General features: G+C 36.6%; 1 long non-coding RNA gene across 14 annotated transcripts in view; it reads right to left on the bottom strand.

Moving 5' to 3' along the window:
* The window catches only part of LOC309616167, a 222,933-nt gene that overhangs the window by 7,869 nt on the left and 193,753 nt on the right, over nt 1–21,311 (bottom strand). For 5 of the 14 annotated variants that reach the window (XR_014237312.1, XR_014237313.1, XR_014237315.1 and 2 more), the window contains 4 exons: nt 11,221–15,571; nt 9,544–9,619; nt 3,311–6,700; nt 523–636 (listed from right to left, as the gene is read on the bottom strand). This is a non-coding gene — a long non-coding RNA (uncharacterized lncRNA). Of the gene's footprint in view, nt 1–12; nt 108–522; nt 637–3,310; nt 6,701–9,543; nt 9,620–11,220; nt 15,572–21,311 lie in introns of all 14 variants that reach the window. The other 9 variants (XR_014237314.1, XR_014237324.1, XR_014237317.1 and 6 more) reach the window with 8 other exon arrangements.

Here is a 21,311-nt window from a genome sequence, read left to right as displayed (position 1 = left end):
AAATAACTTTACCTTTACATAGGACTTTGGAAGTTGAAAAGCAGGGCCCTGGGTAGAAAACCAAAATTATCTTCAGTCCTCTGAAGAGAGAGAAAAATTGCCGGTATCTAGAAAGGAGCAATTTGCATTTTAAGGTGTATCCAGTGATCTGAGAGACAGCAACAATACGTCAGGTGAATAATAAGCTTGTCGCAGGTGAAGTTTTCTTAACATCTCTATTTAGTGCTTGGATGCATCTTTCTATTTTATTCTCCTGTCTCCAGCTCTCCCCAAGTACTGAGAAATACACAGTATCTAAACTTATCATTTCTAAGGCTAACTACATCTAATTCTTATCATGGGTTGTAGGTGTGTAGACTAACTCTAAGAAAAGCTGTATTTCCACATCGCATTTTTTTTTTTTTGCTGTATCACAATGAAGATGTAAACTGCACATCTCTTCACTTCTCAGATTGTGTGCTGGGTCCCCTGCCGTGACAGAAATAATACACTCTTATCATCAGAAGGTCAGAGTCTTCTTACCTATCCGGCCACGGAAAGCACAGGTCTTGCTTCCCAAATTGGATCTTTTCCTTAAAAAGTGGTATCTTCTTTACCTCAGGGCACTCTTCTGATATTCATATATTCTAAAGCCAGCTTCATGACCCAGAAAAGAAAAATGATGATGGTTTATGCTTCTTTGAAACTATAAAAATTCACAAGAACCTAGTTTATGTCAAGTTATCTGAATTTCCCCCATTAGGTAACTGATTTATTCAATAAAAGTAGTAGAGGAATGTTTCTCAGAAACACTTACTTTTCAGAAAGACACTGTCACAATCCCCATACAGCCCTTTAGAGGGTTTCTCTGGATACCAGGCTCACTGCCTGTGAGGATAATTTCATGTGTCAACTTGGCTAGGTCACGGTACCCAGATATTTGGTTAACTGTCACTCTAGATGCTGCCATGAAGATAGTTTTCGGATGAGATGAACCTTTAAATCAGTGGAATTTGAGTAAAGGAGATCATCCTCCATGATATGAGTGGGCCTCACCCACTCAGCTAAAAGCCTTAAGAGGAAAAGACTGAGGTCCCCCTGAAGAAGCGAGGCTTCTGCCAGCAGACGGCCTTCAGACCCAAGGTCAACATCAACTCTTCCCTGGGTCTCCAGCCTGCCCTGCAAATTTCAGACTTGCCAGCTCGAACAGTCTCATGAACCAATTAGTGTAAATCAATCAATCTCTCTGAACGCACATGTGCACACACACACACCCCCCCATCAAGTCTACTTTTCTGTACAATTCTCACTAATATACAGCCGGTCTGTACGACTGCTTTAGTGCTTTTTAAGAAACTTAGATATATGGACCAAGAGGGCTAATGTTACCCTCAGCTTCTCCAAACTCTGCACAGGATTCTTTTTTTTTTTTTTTTTTTTAATTTATTTATTTGTTTATTTATTTTTGGCTGTGTTGTGTCTTCGTTTCTGTGCGAGGGCTTTCTCTAGTTGTGGCGAGCGGGGGCCACTCTTCATCGCGGTGCGCGGGCCTCTCACTATCGTGGCCTCTCTTGTTGCGGAGCACAGGCTCCAGACGCGCAGGCTCAGTAGTTGTGGCTCACGGGCCCAGTTGCTCCGCGGCCTGTGGGATCTTCCCAGACCAGGGCTCGAACCTGTGTCCCCTGCATTGGCAGGCAGATTCTCAACCACTGCGCCACCAGGGAAGCCCTGCACAGGATTCTCTTGACTCCAGGCACCAGACCTCCCTTTTCTAGAACATGTATGTTAGAAAACTGGTACAATTTTTTTTTTTTCTGCCCCTTTGAGATATAAATCTCTTTAAAAGCCTCTTGGCAGTTTTACAGCCCAGCTCTTAGAATGTAAAGGGAGATAGCATCCCTACACGCCCCGGTTCCTGTGAGATGGTAGGAGCCCAATTTTCATGTGTGCTTTGTTCTTAGTTAGAAAACAACCTCCTGTCCCAAAGATACGAGAGAGGATACTTTTCCTTCGGGGGTAACTCCATCTAACAAACACACATCGCCTGTGTTCTCCCTCTCACCCAGCCCTTATCAACCCTCCTGCCCTTGGCTTCAGTGGACTTGAGCTCAGACTGAGTTCTAGTCACCGCTTGCAGCGACTTGGGATGCACGAGAACTACAAAGGAGACCGTTTAAACGTTCACCCTCTGTAGATCTGAATTGAGGTTCAGAACTTCCTAATTTTCAAGAGCGTATAAAGAATTTTACATGGCTGATGAGTGTGAAAGTTGGCACAATCCCTTGAGAAACAGATATCTGTCAATATCCGCTAAACCTGAACACGGGAATACCCCTGATCCGGCAAATCCGCTTCTAGGTAAATACCTGATAAAAGCGGCCACTGTCGGGCTTCCCGGGTGGCGCAGTGGTTGAGAATCTGCCTGCCAATGCAGGGGACACGGGTTCGAGCCCTGGTCTGGGAAGATCCCACATGCCGCGGAGCAACTAGGCCCGTGAGCCACAATTACTGAGCCTGCGCATCTGGAGCCTGTGCTCCGCAACGGGAGAGGCCGCGATGGTGAGAGGCCCGCGCGCCGCAATGAAGAGTGGCCCCCGCTTGCCACAACTAGCGAAAGCCCTCGCATAGAAACGAAGACCCAACACAGCCATAAATAAATAAATTAATTAATTAAAAAAAAAAAAAAAAGTGGCCACTGTCAGGAAAAACTGAGACATTTTGAAATGCACACCCGCCTGCACAAATGATTACTGGGTTTCTGTCTAGCTTACCCTTCCAGGTTTTCTAATTCAGTATTTTTGAGCTACTTATAACTCTGTAGGTAGCAGGAAATGTATAGTACTATAAATTATTCTTCTAGAGAAATGCTAATGAATTTAATCTCGAGGAATGCAATTGATTATTGTGCCATAAATGTTGATTAGTTTAGCATTTACTTATAAATTCATTTCAGCATTCCTGATTGCCTATATCTCGGTGTTTGAATTCTCCTTTGAACCAATGGAACATTTTGCTGACTTGCTAATTAATTTGTGAGTTATATAAACATCTGTGGCCTGTGTTCTTTTCATATCTGTATAAAAATTATGATTTTGCTTTTTTAAAAAAATGGATTATTTACCGCCACCCAAAACAAGTGCTAGATAATTCATGGAAGAATTATTTGTTAGTATGCCTGGGTAAGAAAGGGTTAACAGTGGGTCTGTAACTGTTTGCTCCTGCTTTGGGGGACAACTCAGGCAGTTTTGTCCTCCTTTAAACATACTGATGGAATTTACTGGCTGGAAGATAAATGAGGGTGTTCTGGGACCGCCGTACACTGATTTCTTACCTAGGAAATCCTTTCAGTGTGCTGCACCTGCTGTGTCTGGATTGTACGTTGTAAATAAACCTCCAGTGAAGATGGGCAGGGGATGAGGGTTACCACTGCATCCCTCTGAACCCAAAAGGCATCTCGGTATAGAAAACACGGTGACCTACGGGGCTGTATCTAGAAAGAGACAAAGTACTGATTACTGTTCTACAATGTCAGAGCACTTTATAAAAATTCTGCTGGACTCTCACCTGAAACTCTTGGAGGTGTAACTTTGTGGTCACAGTATATTTGATTAACAACCCACAACCGATAAATGTGCAAGTAGTTTACAGCTCCATAAAGTTAGAGGTAAACCACAAAATATTGATAATGTAATTTATTGGCCTTTAGACAGCCAGTCTTATACATAATTTAGCAATCTTATTTAGACATATTTAGACATTTCTTTAGTGACTAACAAAACAATCTTCCTGTTTCTCAATTGCTCTTTTTTTTTAAACATAATATTTGGCTGTTTATTCAAGGTTTCTTTTCCCATATTTCATCAAAGTTAAGAAAACAACATTGTACTATTATTTTATTTACCACTAAAAAAGAAAATATTGTCAAACAATAAGATGTATTTTGATTTTAGAGATATTACAGTACATTTATAATAAGTGAAATCCGGTATATCGCTCAATTTTTTCAAAGTTTTATCCAAATCATTACTATGTATATTACATTTTATTCCTATAATGGGATCTTTATATGATGGTAATTTCTTTTTTTTAATTGAACTATAGTTGATGTATATATAATATTAGTTTCAGGTGTACAACAGTGATTCAAAATTTTTATAGATTATACTCCATTTAAAGTTACTATAATAGCTATATTCCCTGTGCTGTGCAATGTATCCTTGTAGGTTATTTATTTTATACATAGTAGTTTGTACCTCTTAAGCCCCTAATCCTATCTTGGCCCTTCTCTACTACTCTCTCCCCACTGGAAACCAATAGTTTGTTCTCTATATCTGTAAGTCTGTTTCTATTTTGTTATTTTCAGATTCCACATATAAGCGATAACATAAGTATTTGTCTTTCTCTGTCTGACTTATTTCACTAAGCATAATACACTCCTGGTCCATCCATGTTATTGCAAATGGTAGAATTTTATTCTCTTTCTAGGCTAAGTGATATGCGCGTGCACACACACACACACAAACACCACCTCTTCTTTATCCATTCATCTGTTAATGGACACTTAGCTTGCTTCCATATCTTGGTAATTGTAAATAAAACTTCTGCACACATTGGGATGCATGTATCTTTTCAAATTACTGTTTTTGTTTTTTCTGGGTATATACCCAGGAGTGGAATTGCTGGATCATATGGTAGTTCTATTTGTAGTTTTTTGAGGAACCCCCATACTGTTTTCCATATTGGCTACACCAACTTACATTCCCACCAACAGTGTACAAGGGTTCCCTTTTCCCACATCCTCTCTTTTATTATTTGTAGACTTTTTGATGATAGCCATCCTGACAGGTGCGAGGTGATACCTCGTGGTTTTGAGTTACATTTCTCTAATAATTAGCAATTTGAGCATCTTTTCATGTGCCTGTTAGCCATCTGTATGTCTTCTTTGGAAAAATGTCTACTCAGGTCTTCTGCCCATTTTTTAACTGAGTCCAAAAAAATAAGGCCACGATTTATGTCAGAGTGTTCTGTCTATATTTATAGTATCTGCTCTTACATTTAGGTCTTTAATCCATTTTGAGTTTATTTTTATATATGGTATTGGAGAACGTTCTAATTTCATTCTTTTACACATAGCTGTCCAGTTTTCCCAGCACCACTTATTAAAGAGATTGTCTTTTCTCCACTGTATATTCTTGCTTCCTTTGTCATAGATTAATTGACCATAGTTGTGTGGGTATTTCTGGGCTTTCTATCCTGTTCCATTGATGTATGAGTCTGTTTTTGTGCCAGTACCATACAGCTGTGATTACTGTAGCTTTGTAGTAGTCTGAAGTCAAGGAAACTGATTCTTCCAGCTCCATTCTTCTTTCTCACAACTGCTTTGGCTATTCAGGGTCTTTTGTGTCTCCATACAAATTTTTCTTGTTCTAGTTCTGTGGAAAATTGCCATTGGTAATTTGATAGAGATTGCATTGAATCTGTAGATTGCTTTGGGTAGTATAGTCATTTTCACAATGTTGATTCTTCCAATCCAAGAACATGGTATATCTCTCCATCTGTTTGTGTCATCTTTGATTTCTTTCATCAGTGTCTTATAGTTTTCTGAGTACAGGTCTTTTGCCTCCTTAGGTAGGTTTATTCCTAGGTATTTTATTCTTTTTGATGCGATGGTTAATGGGATTGTTTCCTTAATTTCTCTTTCTGATCTTTCATGGTTAGTATGTAGAAATGCAACAGATTTCTGTGCATTAATTTTGTATCCTGCTACTTTACCAAATTCATTGATGAGCTCTAGTAGTTTTCTGGTAGCATCTTTAGGATTTTCTATGTATAGTATCATGTCATCTGCAAACAGTGACAGTTTTACTTCTTCTTTTCCAATTTGGATTCCTTTTATTCTTTTTTCTTCTCTGAATGCTGTGGCTAGGACTTCCAAAACTGTGTTGAATAGAAGTGGCAAGAGTGGGCATCCTTGTCTTGTTCCTGATCTTAGAGGAAATGCTTTCAACTTTTCATCGTTGACCATGATGTTAACTGTAGGTTTGTCATATATGGCCTTTATTATGTTGAGGTGTGTTCCCTCTATGTCCACTTTCTAGAGAGTTTTTATCAAAAATGGATGTTGAATTTTGTCAAAAGCTTTTTCTGCACCTACTGAGATGATCGTATGGTTTTTATTCTTCAATTTGTTAATATGGTGTATCACATTGATTGATTTGTGGATACTGAAAAATCCTTGCATCCCTGGGATAAATCCCACTTGATCATGGTGTATGATCCTTTTAATGTACTGTTGGATTCAGTTTGCTAGTATTTTGTTGAGGATTTTTGCCTCTATGTTCATCAGTGATATTGGCCTGTAATTTTCTTGTTTGTGATATCTTTGGTTTTGGTAGCAGAGTCCTGGTGGCCTCATTGAATGAGTTCGAAAGTATTCCTTCCTCTGCAATTTTTTGGAAGAGTTTCAGAAGGATAGGAGTTAACTTTTCTCTAAATGTTTGTTAGAATTCACCTGTGAAGCCACCTGGTCCTGGACTTCTGTTTGTTGGGAGTTTTTAAACTACTGATCCAATTTCAGTACCAGCAATTGGTCTATTCATATTTTCTGTTTCTTCCTGGTTCAGTCTTGGGAGGTTGTACCTTTCTAAGAATTTGTCCATTTCTTCTAGGTTGTCCATTTTATTGGTGTATAGTTGCTCAACAACTTTTATTCTAAACTGATCTAAGAAAATAAAAGATAACAATTTGTTCAGAATAATAGCAACAACATATTTGATTATGTATTCTTATATACGTATATGCTTATGTATATGAATGAAATGAATGCCAGCAATAACACAAAGGAAGGGGAGAAAGAATTAGGATTATTTTGTCATTATAAGGTACTCGCACTACTCATGAAGTGCATAGTGTTATTTGAACGTGGAATTGGATTTTTGTAAATGTATATTGGAAACTCTAGGGCGACCTCTAAAAAAATAAAAAGTAGTATAACTGAGAAAATGGAATTATATAAAATGCTCAGTTGAAACCATACAAAAAGGAAAAAGAATGGAAGCCAAAAATAGGAACACAATACAGGAAAACAAATAGAAAACAATAACAAATACGGTAGATGTTATCCAACTATATCATAATCACTTAAAATGTCAACGGTCTAAATACATTCATCAAGAGACAGATCGTCAAAGTGGATCAAAAAACAAGACTCAACTATATGTTGTCTGTAACCTGTTTTAAATATACATTAGATTAGATATAGATTAAAAGTAAATGAATAGAGAAAGATATACCATAAGAATCAAAAGAAAGCAGAAATAATTATATTAATTTCAGAGTAGACTTCAAAGCAAGGAAAGTGATCAGGGATGAAGAGTGGCATTACATGATAAAGAAGACCATAACAATAGGCTGCCTGAACTGTGTGCTGTGAATAAGATCATTCCGCATATCTGAAAAGAGGGACATTATCAATCTTGCAGTGTCTGCTCTGGACGCTGGGCAGGTAAGCTTTAGCTTTTATATTACTCTGTATTTTCTCCCTCTGCTTTAGTGGTCCAATAAGACCGTGCTATCTGCTCCATGGTGTTCTTCATATTGATATTATTTTTTTGTTTAGATTATATATTCCGTGATTAAACAATGAGATCAATTATGCACTGCCATGAATTTTTAAAATTTTTATTAAAAAATATAGGAATATATACCTAAACTGTTCCAAGTTATCCTCTTTCAATAATGATAAAATTTATAATGTGTGTGTATATGTATGTACGTATATATATATAATCCAATTTGGCACTGGATGGTAAGGTTTTACTTTCTTGGGCTGATGCAGAAAGCATACAATTCAATGCTAGCAACCAACTGCAGTCTCCTCCATGCTAGGCACCATACCAAGTGATTAACATGTAAAAACCTATAACATTTAACTCTCAAAGAAGCATTTTAGAGATTCTGGAAAAAGAGATAGATACACAGAGATTCATTACCTTGCCCAAACCAGAGTTGCAGCAAGGCAAGGAACACATGAATACACACACACACACCCCACCCAGCCAAAAGATCCAGCTACTTGTACTCTTGGTAATTATCCTATGACTTTCCCTTACCATCTCTAGTGTAGCACAACTAAAAGTAATTATAAAATAAATTTAGAAATTTAGCCTTGGGAGTTTTGAACCAGTAGTATGCCATGACTGGGAGAAATCAATCTTGTTTGGGAAAGTAGAGTAGGTTGCAAAATAGGTGTTAGAAAACAGAAACCAGAGTTTCCAAAAGAGGTATGAGGTTTTACAGTGATGAAAATGTGCTGCAGTTATAAAATGATTTCAAATATATTTGCTTTTGACAATACAAATATCAGATTAAAAGCAGTTCAGTCTACCGAAATGCAGAGAATCTATGGATTTTTCCATCTTTTTTTTTTTAACTAAGTAAAGAGTAAATTAGAACTTGGTTTAGGTAATTTTTAGGTAAGTTCTACAGATATTTTATGTCTTGTTCACAAAACAGGAGGTCCTGTAGGATCCTCTCAGAGATGTTGATGTACGGATTATTTAGTGAGTTTCAGTATTTTGTCTAAGGATCAAATCTTCTATTAGGTAAAAGACAAAACAAAATATGACTTTTGTCTGTAAACCATGAGCTAAATAAAGTAGGGCAAGCTTCCTTTATCTCCAGCCTAACGTCCATTCCAGGGCTGCCCCACAGAACCTCAGGGCTCATAACATGCTTTGAAAACCACCACCCCCTCTCCTGGCCCTCTTGACTGATAAGAAAGTGGTCACCCAAAGAGGTTAATGACATATCAGGGTTTGTAAAACTAGGATTTGGCTGCTGAGCCAGGGCTAGAACTTATGCAGTGTCCCCACTGGGGACGGCCCTGGGGTACATGGACGGGAAATTGTAGAAATTCCACAGATTACTAAAGAAAAAATGCAGCAACTGACTTTCCTGAAAACCTGCTCCGTCATAGGAATAACGGTCAGGAGAACTTCACCCACAGTACTGGAAAAGCTATGAAGAAGAAGGTGAACGCTAATGAGGCCAGAATGTTTCCAAAAGGAAGGAATTGGGTAGGTAACTGACCATTAACAGAAACAAAAAGAGGAAGAAGAATTAAAATACAGTAAGAATAAGTCTCAACAAAAGGTCTGGTTCTTGTATAGAAAGCCTTAGAATTCTACTAAGATAACTAAGGTACAGAGATAAAAGAGATTCTGATGATATAGTGGAAAGACATCTCTTTTTCCTGCAAAGGTATATCAAACTATGTTATCTCAAACCAGACTATGCTGCAGAGAAATACATATTTTCATACTGATTGTTTAATAGGTACATGGGTATGCATAAAAACACCTGGAAAGATGCACACCAAATATTAATGGCAATTATATTTAAGAATTAAAACTGGAATCAGGGATATTGTGGAAGATTTGTGAACTAATGCACTCCATGCCCTGCTTGATTTTTTAAAACTATAACGTAGAATTGTAAGGTAAAAACAGTATATAGTTAAAGCAAAACCAGAAGATGGGTAAGCTCAAATATAACCAATAGTACCTTTTTCCTCTTGTTTTCTCTTTTTCTTCCTGTTTAGATTGACTTCATTGATGACCTGGAAGCTGATTTTGTTTTTCTGATAAGAATGATGGACAGTTAGTTAGAAAAAAAAAAAAGGACATGAGACTTGCAAATTAATGCTGATAGAATGTGAACAAAATCTCTGCAGAGCAAAGATGAAATCATTCCTCTATTTCCCCCATTTATTTTGCAATCACATGATCAGGTGCTTTCAACACACTCCGTGTGTTTCTCTCAAAAAGAAACAGGCAGGCATTTTGGCAATACTAACCTATTTGAGAGAATTTAGGCAACTGATCTTGGAAAGCCTTGCCAAGTAGAATTTCATCCGTGTGTGTTCAAGTGTGTGGGAGTGGGGAGGTATTTTTTTCCCTTTGTATCATTGTATGTTAAATAGTTTCAATACTTAGTGTTGCATTTCTTTCTTCCTCCCCCATTTTGTTCCTCAGCCTTCAGTGTGGTAAGCAGAATGAAGACCTCCCAAAGCCGTCTTAAATTCCCTTTTGACTTGAAATGTAACACATTCACAGGATCTGGGAATTAAATTGCACTTGGCATCAAGGTTGTGAACCAGCTGACTTTATAATGTGGAGATTATTCTGGATTATCCTGGTGGACACAATGTAAATAACAAAGGGTGTCCTTAAATTGGAAGCTGGAGCCTGAAAGCAGGTTAAGAGGAAAGCAGTGTGATGTGAGGAGGGCTCTACCTAGCGTTGCTGGCTTTGGAGGTGAGGGGAAGGGGCCATGAACCAAGGAATGTGGGTGCTTTCTAACCTGGAAAAAAGAGGGAAATGGACTCTCCCCTAGAGGCTCCAGAAGGAAGGAACCCAACCCTGCCAACATGGTGATTTTGTCTCCATGGAGACCCATTTCAGGTTTCTGACCTCCACAAACCAGACAATACATTTATACTGTTGTAAGCCACCAATTTGGGGGTAATTTGTTATGACAGTTGGAGAACAGCCTGCCCGTTCTCCTCATTTAATCTTCCCCGAACATCCCAGCCGACCAGGCTGGTTTGGGGGCCTCCTGTGAGGTCTCACAGCCCCGCCACCCTGGGTTGATTTCTCCCAGGGCAGTGGTCACAGAGGAGTCTGAGGATAAATCCTCACTGGTCAGAGCCTCCATCCTTTAAGCTCCTGAATCTCTGAGATGACTGCAACCCCTAGAGTTCAGGGATGCTGTAAAAATGCACTGAATGTGACTACTGGTTACTATGTGCGAACAGTCATTCCTACTAATATAATTTTACTACAAGGCACAGATATAGGGTATCTACTGAGAGAGTACTCTAGGAGCTAATAATATGTGTCTACCATATTCTAGATTTTGCCGTGTTATCTTACATAGATTAACTTCATATATTTGAAACAACCCTGTGAGGTAGGTACTATTATTAGTGCTATCATCATCATCCCTGATCTATTTATTAGGAAATCAAACTAAAGCACAGAGAACTTGCTGACAGACTCCAAGGTAGGATGCTTTACCGTCTTGTTTTCTACCTTGGCACTTTGCCTCTTGAGCCCGAGTACTTAATCAACATAATCCGACAGCTCTTCAATATGTCCATATAAAAAAAAGTCTACCCCCATAAATCACCTGTGATGCCAAAAGAAGAGACTTTAGCTAAAAATGGTAAGGTTATCGTACCTAGACTGACCGGTCCAGGCAGGGGACTGGATGAAAGCTGAAATCATGTCGCTGCAAGGTACGTATACTTCAGCATGGCCTCCAGCCCAGGATTTTATGGGATAGTTTCCTCCTGCAAGAGATACACAGGATTGAAGACGAATCATCCTACCGTATACACCCGTTTTCATTTAGTAGGAATCCAAACTCATGGTGTAGGATCTTAGGAGGAGACGTAGATGCCTTGGAGGGATGTTGACTTGCTCTTGGTTATAATGGCTCCAGAGTCACTCACACCGGGGTCGTGCTGGATACTGGGTACTGGCTTCCACCAGACACTGGCTTTGGGGCTCAGGTGCCCAGACCTCAGCTGTTGGGAATATTGTTTGCGGGCGGCTTACAGCCCATGCTTCCATGGAGACTGTCTCCCCAGGCTTAAGCCCAGATCCCATCTTACTTTTTAATTGTTTTACTGAACTAGAACTATTTTGCTCCAGTAGAAGCATGTTCATTGACTAGTAGATCTTTTTTTGGATCACTTTTCACTTAACAGTTATATACATGATTATCAAGTGACAAGAAAGAGGTAGGAAAACATTTCTCCAAGCATGCATAATAAAAGTTCTTACCTTTCTTGACCCTAGACTTCACAATACTTTCTACCAGTTGCGTACTCTCAGATTTACAATTTCTAGATTCAGATGTTTAATTTAACAAAAATAACATTATTTTTATTCAGTGATTGGAAAGAGAACCTTCTAATATTTTCTAGATGAAATATCTGAACTATCTGGAAGGCAAAGGGTTACATAACCTAAGTGGCAATGATATTCCAAATAGGCTGTTAAATCAGGGAAGATAATTATTATGTATGTCATATGCCAAAATAAAACTTTCCTGGTGACAAAAATAGCACTATCCACTCTGATTGTGAAATCTATTTAACTTTTCTTTGAAAAGTGAACATATGAAAAATTTTGCCTGATACCTACTTGAAAAATAAAACAAAACCCAAAGTAACCATAAAGATTATAAACTTGCCAGATTGGTTTCTTCAGAGGACATTCAAACATTGAATATGCATTCTCATAAGACAAACTCACAGAAGGAGACTCCAAATGCTGGAGTGAAGGTTGTCTCAGTTCACTGCATGTGAACAGAAAAGAACTGTTGTTATAATATTCATAAGCCAACGTTACACAGAAGAGATTTTTTTTCCCAAAAAAGCAGAGCACAGCATCTTAGAATGCATCAAAGTACAGAATGTATTCATATTCAATAAGCCTAGTTGTATTTTATGATTAAGATAATATAAGACTTTGTGTGAATGACATTCTTGATTTATTTGAAGAAAATAAATGTTTAATGGCATGAAGGCATACAATATAAGGACACATTTTTTAAAAACAGCTTTTTCTTGGAGATTTCAATGTTATAAAAACATCTATTTATGCTGGTAAGAAAGAAATTCCAAATTTTACCCTAAATTTGGCGATTTAATGTCAGTTGTCTGTTTGCTTTCATCTCTCCACTTCTTTCAAGAGGGAAAAGGAAACACTGTACCTGTAATTGCATCATAATCATTAAAACATCCTGAAGGGAATGGACCAGGATGTTCTGAGTCCTTCTACAGTCTAGATATTTTCAGCCCCTACAGAGACGAATTATAGGAACAACTATCGCAAAGAAGGCAACTTTCAAAGTTTATGTAACAGCTACAGAAACCAAAACAGTTCAGCTAAAAAAAAAAAATGACCCAAACACTCCACTGAACTATGTCTACCCTCCTGAAGGTGTACATGAATGCCTAGCCGTATCCGCCTCCATGGCTGTGGCTATTTCTGTGTATATTTATCTAAGAAATTTAGTTTTTTGCCCTATAAAGGGAAACTGATTCCTACCTGATTGTTCATATTTAATTTGAAATTTGGGCCTCTTAATGGAAATCAAGTATTTATTAAAATAGTGAAAATATTAAGCAAAAGGTGTAGAAAACTCCTCTAAGTTTACTTACACTGATACTGTCTCTGAACATGCAGAATTTATTAATAATTTATATAAAAAGAAAACACCAGAAAGTCTAAACAGTCGGGACGTGAGTAAATATGTAGGATGTAGTAAGATGCCATGTTAACTCAGATTTAAAAGGTCTTCCACTCCTTCAGAATAGCATAAAATACGGTTTCTTACTATTGCTGATAATTGAAAATACAGACTAACAGACAAGTAATTGCTGATGCTCACTTAGCCAGTGGCTTACTTACCGTCTCAGAAACTTTCAGAGAGGTGAAGCCAAAGCACCAAAGGGTCTTAGGTGACTTCTACCTGCCTTATTCCTCATCATTCTTTGATTTGAAACCCGAAGTTCAGTGTGGTGGTTTATAGGAAAAGGGTGGCTAAGCAAATATTCTGCACAATAGCAATACAGAAACATCAGTCTCTGGAAAACCCAAAGGCGGTGTGATATTTTCCACAATTATTATAGAACACGTTGTCAGGAAGACACGACCCACTGAAAGCTTTTCTCAGTTACAAGCTGATTAATAACATTTAGAGTTTGAGGCAACACGTAAGCAGTGATTTGTAAACTGCCACCCATGGACGGAGACATCGTAAATCATCATTTGGGGTGCTGTTCATGGTGACCCATGAAATTGCACTGGAGACACCTCAGAAAGCCAACACATTTCTTTTCATCCAAAGGTGACAGCAGGTCCTGACGGTATATAGCAGTTTATACTTTGGATCTCAATGAAGGTACTCCCAGGGCACTGTTTCCCAGAGCCAATGTTTTAACAACACCATCAATGTTTTAAGTGTAAGCGTTTAAGCAAGGCACATCATGTAAGCTCAAGCACAGTGGTATTTATGCAATATTACTAAGGTCTTACAGGTCTTAGTAAGTAACGAATACAAAGGTAGCTATGTTCCAAGAAGTTTACAAATAGTTCCTCTCAGAGATAGTACAATTTTGGGCTTGGCAAATGGAAATCAATAATACTGATTCAATTCTTTTTGCTCCTAGTGTTAACACTAGCTAGCAAAGGTTTATTGCCCACCCCTTGGGTGGGTGATATTTCTAGATGAACTGAAATGCCTGATAATTTCTTTTAATATATTTGCAAAGCTGAATTCAGCCCTATGATTCATTGTTAACTGCTTCAGAACACCATGTGAGAATTTAAAAAATGAATAAAAAGTCAGTAGAAAGGAAAATTCAGGGCACACCATTTGTTAGAATTAACTTTTTTTGTGCAAGCACAGCACTTCAATCTCAATAGTGTTCCAAAGCCTCCAAAGCTTATAATGATGGTGATACACATATTTTTCTCTCTAGAAAAACAGGCCAAGGGATAATGAAACCATAATTTCAAAACACTGCAACAGATATAAAATAGCCGCATGCATAGTTCTGAAACCCTTTATAGAGTACTTTCTGTAAAAGAATCATATATTAAACTTGAGGAGTAAGGAAAAAGAATTTTTAAAAAGTGAAGGAGAAGCAAAGAAATGCTACATATTACAGAATAACACTATTGAAATCAGCGTTTCATTAATCCAACTTGAATAAACTTAATTCCTTTCTACAGCTTAATCAGGAAAGCCTTGAAATGACAGAAATGTAGAGACGGAGTTTATCAGTCAGTGGATCTAGCAAAGCCAATCTGTTCCTTTATATAAATAATTACATCAGGATCAAAGGACTTTTCTGACTATCACACAGGTGTGCGATTTAGAACATATTCAATAATTAGATGTTTATGGAAACAATTTACACATGCATACGCATAAGCCCATTTCAAGATATATTTACTTACAGTTGGCTTATATTGGGTGGAAACAGGAAATCTAACACTCTGAAGTTCGTTTTTATTTTTCAGCTCTCAGAGTTAATCTGAGGTTCTAGTGATAGGTAAGGTTGAATACAAAGCTTAATTTTGGCTTCACAGACCCTTTCAGTGTTTTTCTAAGCTCTAGAGAGTCTTCCAAACATCGCTTGGAACCAGTGAGGTAGTCCTACTTTCCTGTTTCATTAGTGGGAAAGCTAAGGACCAGAGAGACTGTGACTTACTATGTAACTAGTAGATGAGCTTCTGAGGTCCAGCATCACGATCCTTCCACTTTGCCACTGAAAAACGTATTTTGACCCTTATTCTTGTTGCATTTCACTATGACTATTTGCCATTTCTTAGGATATTTATCTATGTTGTTAAGATTTGTATTTAATTCCAATAGACTTTAATTGCCGTAGCCTAATGTAAAACAAGAAATAAGAATTTGTAAATTTAAAAAATTAGTACCTTCATGGAGCTGGGGCTTTGTTTTGTCTTCTCTTAGTATCTATAATCATTTCAGAGTGGGACATTTCAATCTGTAAAACAACAACAACAAAACTTTACATTACATATTTAGTTTATAAATTTAGACTTGTTCAAAAGTACACAATCTTAGAGAATGTATTAAAAGCCATACTCAGAAGAAAATCAATAAACTTATACAAAATATTTTAAAAACCCAAATTCATGTATACTTTGTTTTCTAGATACAGATATATTAAATGTCAAATGACAAACTAAATAATAAATGATAAACCAGGGGAAATTTTGCAACACGTAAGACAAAAGATTTATTGCCTTGATTTGCAGAGCTTAAACAAAACAATAAGAAAAATAAAATTATATATATGCAGGAAAATAAATACTAATGGCAGTATTATAATGAAAAGACGCGGTAACAGATTCTGTAATTTGAGTGGGTCTGTATTACAGATGAAACAATAACCTGATACCACCTGGTATCAAAGTGTCCATAATATCTACACTACATAATGAATATAAAAATATACATCAGTTGCCTAGTAAATCAAGGTTGGAAATGATCCAGCAGATTCAACTGAGAGATAGCTACTAGCAGGTTTGAAAATACTAGATGTATGATATACAAAGACTTCACATAAAAATGACTTTTCATAGATATGTAAAGATATGCAATGGGTTTTCCTAGAAACTGCTCTAAAAGGTTTAAGCCGTTAAGAAGGAAAACTGAGATGTCTAAAGATCACATGTATTTAGAGAAACAAGTTTAGTAATTCTAAAAATAGAGCGCTTTTACCTGCTAGTGTGTGGATTGCTGTCTCCCAGAATGTATCACCTTTGCAATAAGTCCTACTATGTCCAAAATATTTAGAATTTTAATACAAGTTCATCCCCTACTCTATATTTCCTAAACACTGATTCTGATTTACTATTCTCATTATTCACACATTTATCAATGTCTAATATCCCATAAATTTATTTGCTACTATTTTATCGTCTGTCTTGCTCTTTAAATATATATATTATCATGGTGTAAGGAATCACTAATATATCCTAAATACCTAAACAGTGACATGTATATGATATGTACTCAATAGATACTTGAATAAATGAATCTAAATGAATCTGAGTGACTTTATCTTACTTAATATTTATACGAAATTCTACTAGTAACAACATGCTAGATTTCATCATGATAAAACTCAGTAAAGCCAAATCACTTTGAGTGTTTAATAGAAAAATCTTAATCTTTCTCAATGGAACTTTGATAGAATAATTATTAAATACCAACTACAATATTAAGGGCATCTTATAGCTGAAGATCACTTACACAATGATCAGTCCTTTTCATACTCTGCAGGGACTTATACTCCAGTAAAAGATGGAAAGGCTCACCAAATAGAAATATTCATAGTATTATGAAGTTCTCACAAAGACATGGACATGGCCACAGGACAATTTTTAGAGCTTTGGATCAAACTTTAAATTAATATTGAAATTTGTTTATTTAACATTTCCAGAATAGCTGTTAGTTTGTAAAATAAGTGTGATTCTTTCAGGCAGGGATTAGACGTTACAGAAAGGTACAAAATGATAATCCTAGGAATCTTCATAAATTGGTGAGGAATAAAATGAGTGTGCTTAGAAAAGAAATGGTTAGTTTTTTATACACTTTTTCTGCCATGACCAGCAGATTTTCCCTGATGTGTTTGAAAACCATAAATACTGCAATGTTAAGACACAGTTACTAAGGAAGGTAACTGAAAAACTAATTCTTAGGTATAATTATACTATAATTTTTTGGTAAATATTTCTGAACCAAATTGATATTAATGAGTATAAATACCATAATTGGATTAATAGACTGAGTATTTTGATACACATGAGTTAAAATACTTTTGATTAATAAGCAAGTATTTGAGATTTATTTAAATCAGTTTATATCAGTTGTATTATATATAATTATATAACTTATATTAGAGACAAGTCTAATCCCTAAATAAAGTAATTGTAGATAAAAGTGAAATCATTCTAATTGCAGTTCTAAATATTAGTTAAACTTAGGGGAAAAACAGATGTCATTTTGAATTGGTTTTAGGTACACTGCCATTTACCTGGGACTAGATATTCATTGCTCATAAGAGAAAAGTTAATCCAAGTAATTACTATTCATATGGCATGTATGGCATGACAATAGACTTTGTGATCAAGTCTTTTTCTTTAGAATGTTAGAAAAGTAAAGCACTACATTTCTTTCTAACACTATAGGAATAGTTCCATTCAGTAGAAGTAATCAGTTCTATTGAGAACAGAATTCCCAAAGATAAAACTCTGTATTAAAACTTTCAACATTAAAAACTGGCCTATTTCTAGAGAAGTTATCAAAAACATTATGGAGAACAGTATGGAGGTTCCTTAAAAAACTAAAACTAGAGTTACCATATGATCCTGCAATCCCACTCCTGGGCGTACATCCAGACAAAAATCTAATTCGAAAAGTGTACACCCCAGTGTTCACAGCGGCACTGTTTACAGCAGCCAAGACATGGAAGCAACGTAAATGTCCACTGGTAGATGAATGAATAAAGAAAATGTGGTAAATACATATACAATGGAATAGTACTCAACCATTAAAAAAGAATGAAATAATGCCATTTGCAGCAACATGGATGGACCTAGAGATTATCACACTAAATGAAGTAAGTCTGACAGAGAAAGACAAATATCATATGATATCACTTATTTGTGGAATCTAAAAAAATGGTACAAATGAACTTACATACAAAACAGACTCACAGACATAGAAAACAAGCTTATGGTTACCAAAGGGGGAAGGGGGGGAGGGACAAATTAGAAGTTTGGGATTAGCAGATACACACTACTATATATAAAACAGGTAAACAACAAGGACCTACTGTATAGCACAGGGAACTATACTCAATATTTTGTAATAACCTATAATGGAAAAGAATCTGAAAAAGTATATATATATATATATATATATATGTATGTATAACTGAATCACTTTGCTGTACACTTGAAACTAACACAACATTGTAAATTAACTATACTTCAACTAAAAAAAAATTAATAAAAAAGATGGGGTAACACAAAGTAGACAAGTTGCCTAATGGAAACCTGACTACAGTCCTAGGTGTTATCTCTTTATTTTGTGGTTCATTTTGGTTAGTTCCTGCTTTTGTGGGAATTTAAAAGGCATTTAAAATTAGCCATCAATAGAATCTAGAAGGACATGGGATAGCACTGCTGTATCTATTGGTAGATAATAAATGAAAGTTTTGATTTTTTTTTTTTTTTTTTTTGCCTCCAAGAATAAACTCAGCATATTTGGAATGGGGTGGGAGGAGCAAAGCTAAACAATATTCCAGGCATTTTTCTCAAATGAATACATGGTCTTGAGTCTTTTTAGGGAAGTTCTGGTAGCAACGCTGTTACAAAGTACTGGCTCAGCGTTGCTTACTGTAAATAAGGTTTGGCTTGGATTTCTGAACTTCACTCAGTAATAATACAATTGCTAAAATAAGTTCAATTTCAGCCTTGGGACATAGTATTTGTGCAAATTCTTTATTTATTCTCCTCCTAAAACTTATTTGGAAAAAAACCACAATTCTGCTATGCCTATTCTCTTCCCAAAAACCTCTGATCCAATGTTGTTCCTATATTCATGACTGAAATCATATGAATATTTACTGTAATGCCTCGTTTATCTGCAGTTACTAAGGAAGAGTTTCAAATGTAGATGATTCCCTCAGAATCAATTCATCTCAAGGAAGGGGCATGAGAAATAAGAGGAAGGTAGATAAATTGATTCCCTTACTCTTGCCATTTGTTTATTGCAGGCTCTGCTGCAGCTGTTCTTTTTCCTCAGATGTAAAGATTAATTTTAATGGACTAGACCATCAACCTATTAATTATATAATTTATTAATGTATGTATCTTTTCTGTCTCTCAGTGGTTTTGTTGTGACTGTGAATTTTTTAAAATTTCAATGTAATATTTCTCCTATATACCACAACTTCACATTTCTGTCCTTTCAAGTTTGGATTTATTTTATAGCCTCCCTAATTATATGTAATGGTAATAGCAAGTATCAACAAGTAATCTTCCCTCACAACATCTATTTTAATCCTCAAATCATCCTTTTTAATTAAGCACTATATTTTGATTTGAATATTGAAGTTCACATAAGTTATTTGCCCCAATTCATGCAGGTGATAGTGACAGGTCTAGAATCGAAACTCAGGTTAGTTGAATACCGGGTTAGTGATATAGTCAGAAGGGAGAATTAATAGTATTGAGTGGGAGATGAGAGAACTTTCATAAGCAACTATGAGCACAGGAAGTGTGACTGCAGCAGAGGAGATTTTGGCATTACAGTCCAATGAAGGATCAGTTGAGCTCATCCGTTTCAGGGTAAACTACCACTCTAAGAGTAAGTCTTTGGACCGGCAAACATGAGTGGTCACAGGGAGTTGAGAGATGGCTTTATTTCTTGTCAAAGGGAACTTTCAGAGCAGATGAGATCATATTAGAAAGTCGTGGTCCTACTGAAATGCTCTCTGGAGAAAAGTTTTCTTTTTAAACATTTCTTTCCCTCTTGCGATAAATGCAGAGAACAGTTGTATAGGGGAATGTTGCTAACAGTCTTCTAGTAGGGACCTGCTATAGGGAATACATGCTGAGTTAGGTCAGGAAAAGGTGCAGGTCGAATTCATAAAATTTGACAGAAAATTAACTGTTTCCCAATAATGGGCCAGTTCTAATTTTGGAGACCGGATCAATTACTCTTCTCCAATGTGAAACTTAATAAAGGGAAACCGCACTAAAATGGGGTCGGGAGGCCAGAAAGGGGAGCTCCCACGTGGTGCCATGTGACATCAATTATAGGAAGAGTCGTCAATTACAGGCCCCAACAAGAAAAGATGTACATTTTGTCTCCTATAAGAAATCCACTACCCCAGCAACTCAGCCAATGAGAAATCATCATCACCCTGACTCTCTTTTCCCCAGTGGACTTTCATTCAAAACAACCCTTCCTAACTTCCTCTTTTTTCTCTATAAAATAACAGTCTTGGGCTTCCCTGGTGGCGCAGTGGTTGAGAATCTGCCTGCCAGTGCAGGGGACACGGGTTCGAGCCCTGGTCTGGGAGGATCCCACATGCCGCAGAGCAACTAGGCCTGTGAGCCACAACTACTGAGCCTGCGTGTCTAAGTGTAACAAATAATGACACATGAAATCCTGCACACGGTAGGGATGGTTAGGTGGTAGAGGATGTATAACGTCGACCATGAGAATTTACCTCTATTTTAGTTTATTTCCCTTTAAATAACGACAATAATAATACTTATTTGATAGGATTAAGGAAAAGATTAAATGACACAATACATGTAAAGCACCTAGAACAGTGCCAAGCAGTGTGTGTGCTCAATAAAGATCATCATCATTATTAAGCTCTTAAGACGTGCTTGCTTTTAGAAACATTTTCCAAGACACATTCTAGCTATTTGTGGAAATTTAGTACCAATATTTATTTGAAAATATTAAAGTATACATAGTATTTTCCTTTTTTCCCCACTTGCTTATGAAACATTTATTAATTTTCTTTACAGGACATGGCTAATTTTTAAAACCCACAGGATCTATTATTAGTTATACCATGAATAGGTACAGAGGTGCCTATAAGTAGTGAAGAAAAACTGACCTATAATACTAATCACTATAGATGCTATAACGGCCCCTCTCATACTTTGAGGTCATAATCTCTCTCACAGTAT

The sequence above is a fragment of the Balaenoptera borealis genome (genome assembly GCF_965194805.1).
Source record: "Balaenoptera borealis genome assembly, chromosome: 19".
NCBI classification, from domain to species: domain Eukaryota; kingdom Metazoa; phylum Chordata; class Mammalia; order Artiodactyla; family Balaenopteridae; genus Balaenoptera; species Balaenoptera borealis.
The sequence above is the reverse complement of the archived record's forward strand: the minus strand, read 5'-3'. Positions and strand labels throughout refer to the sequence as shown.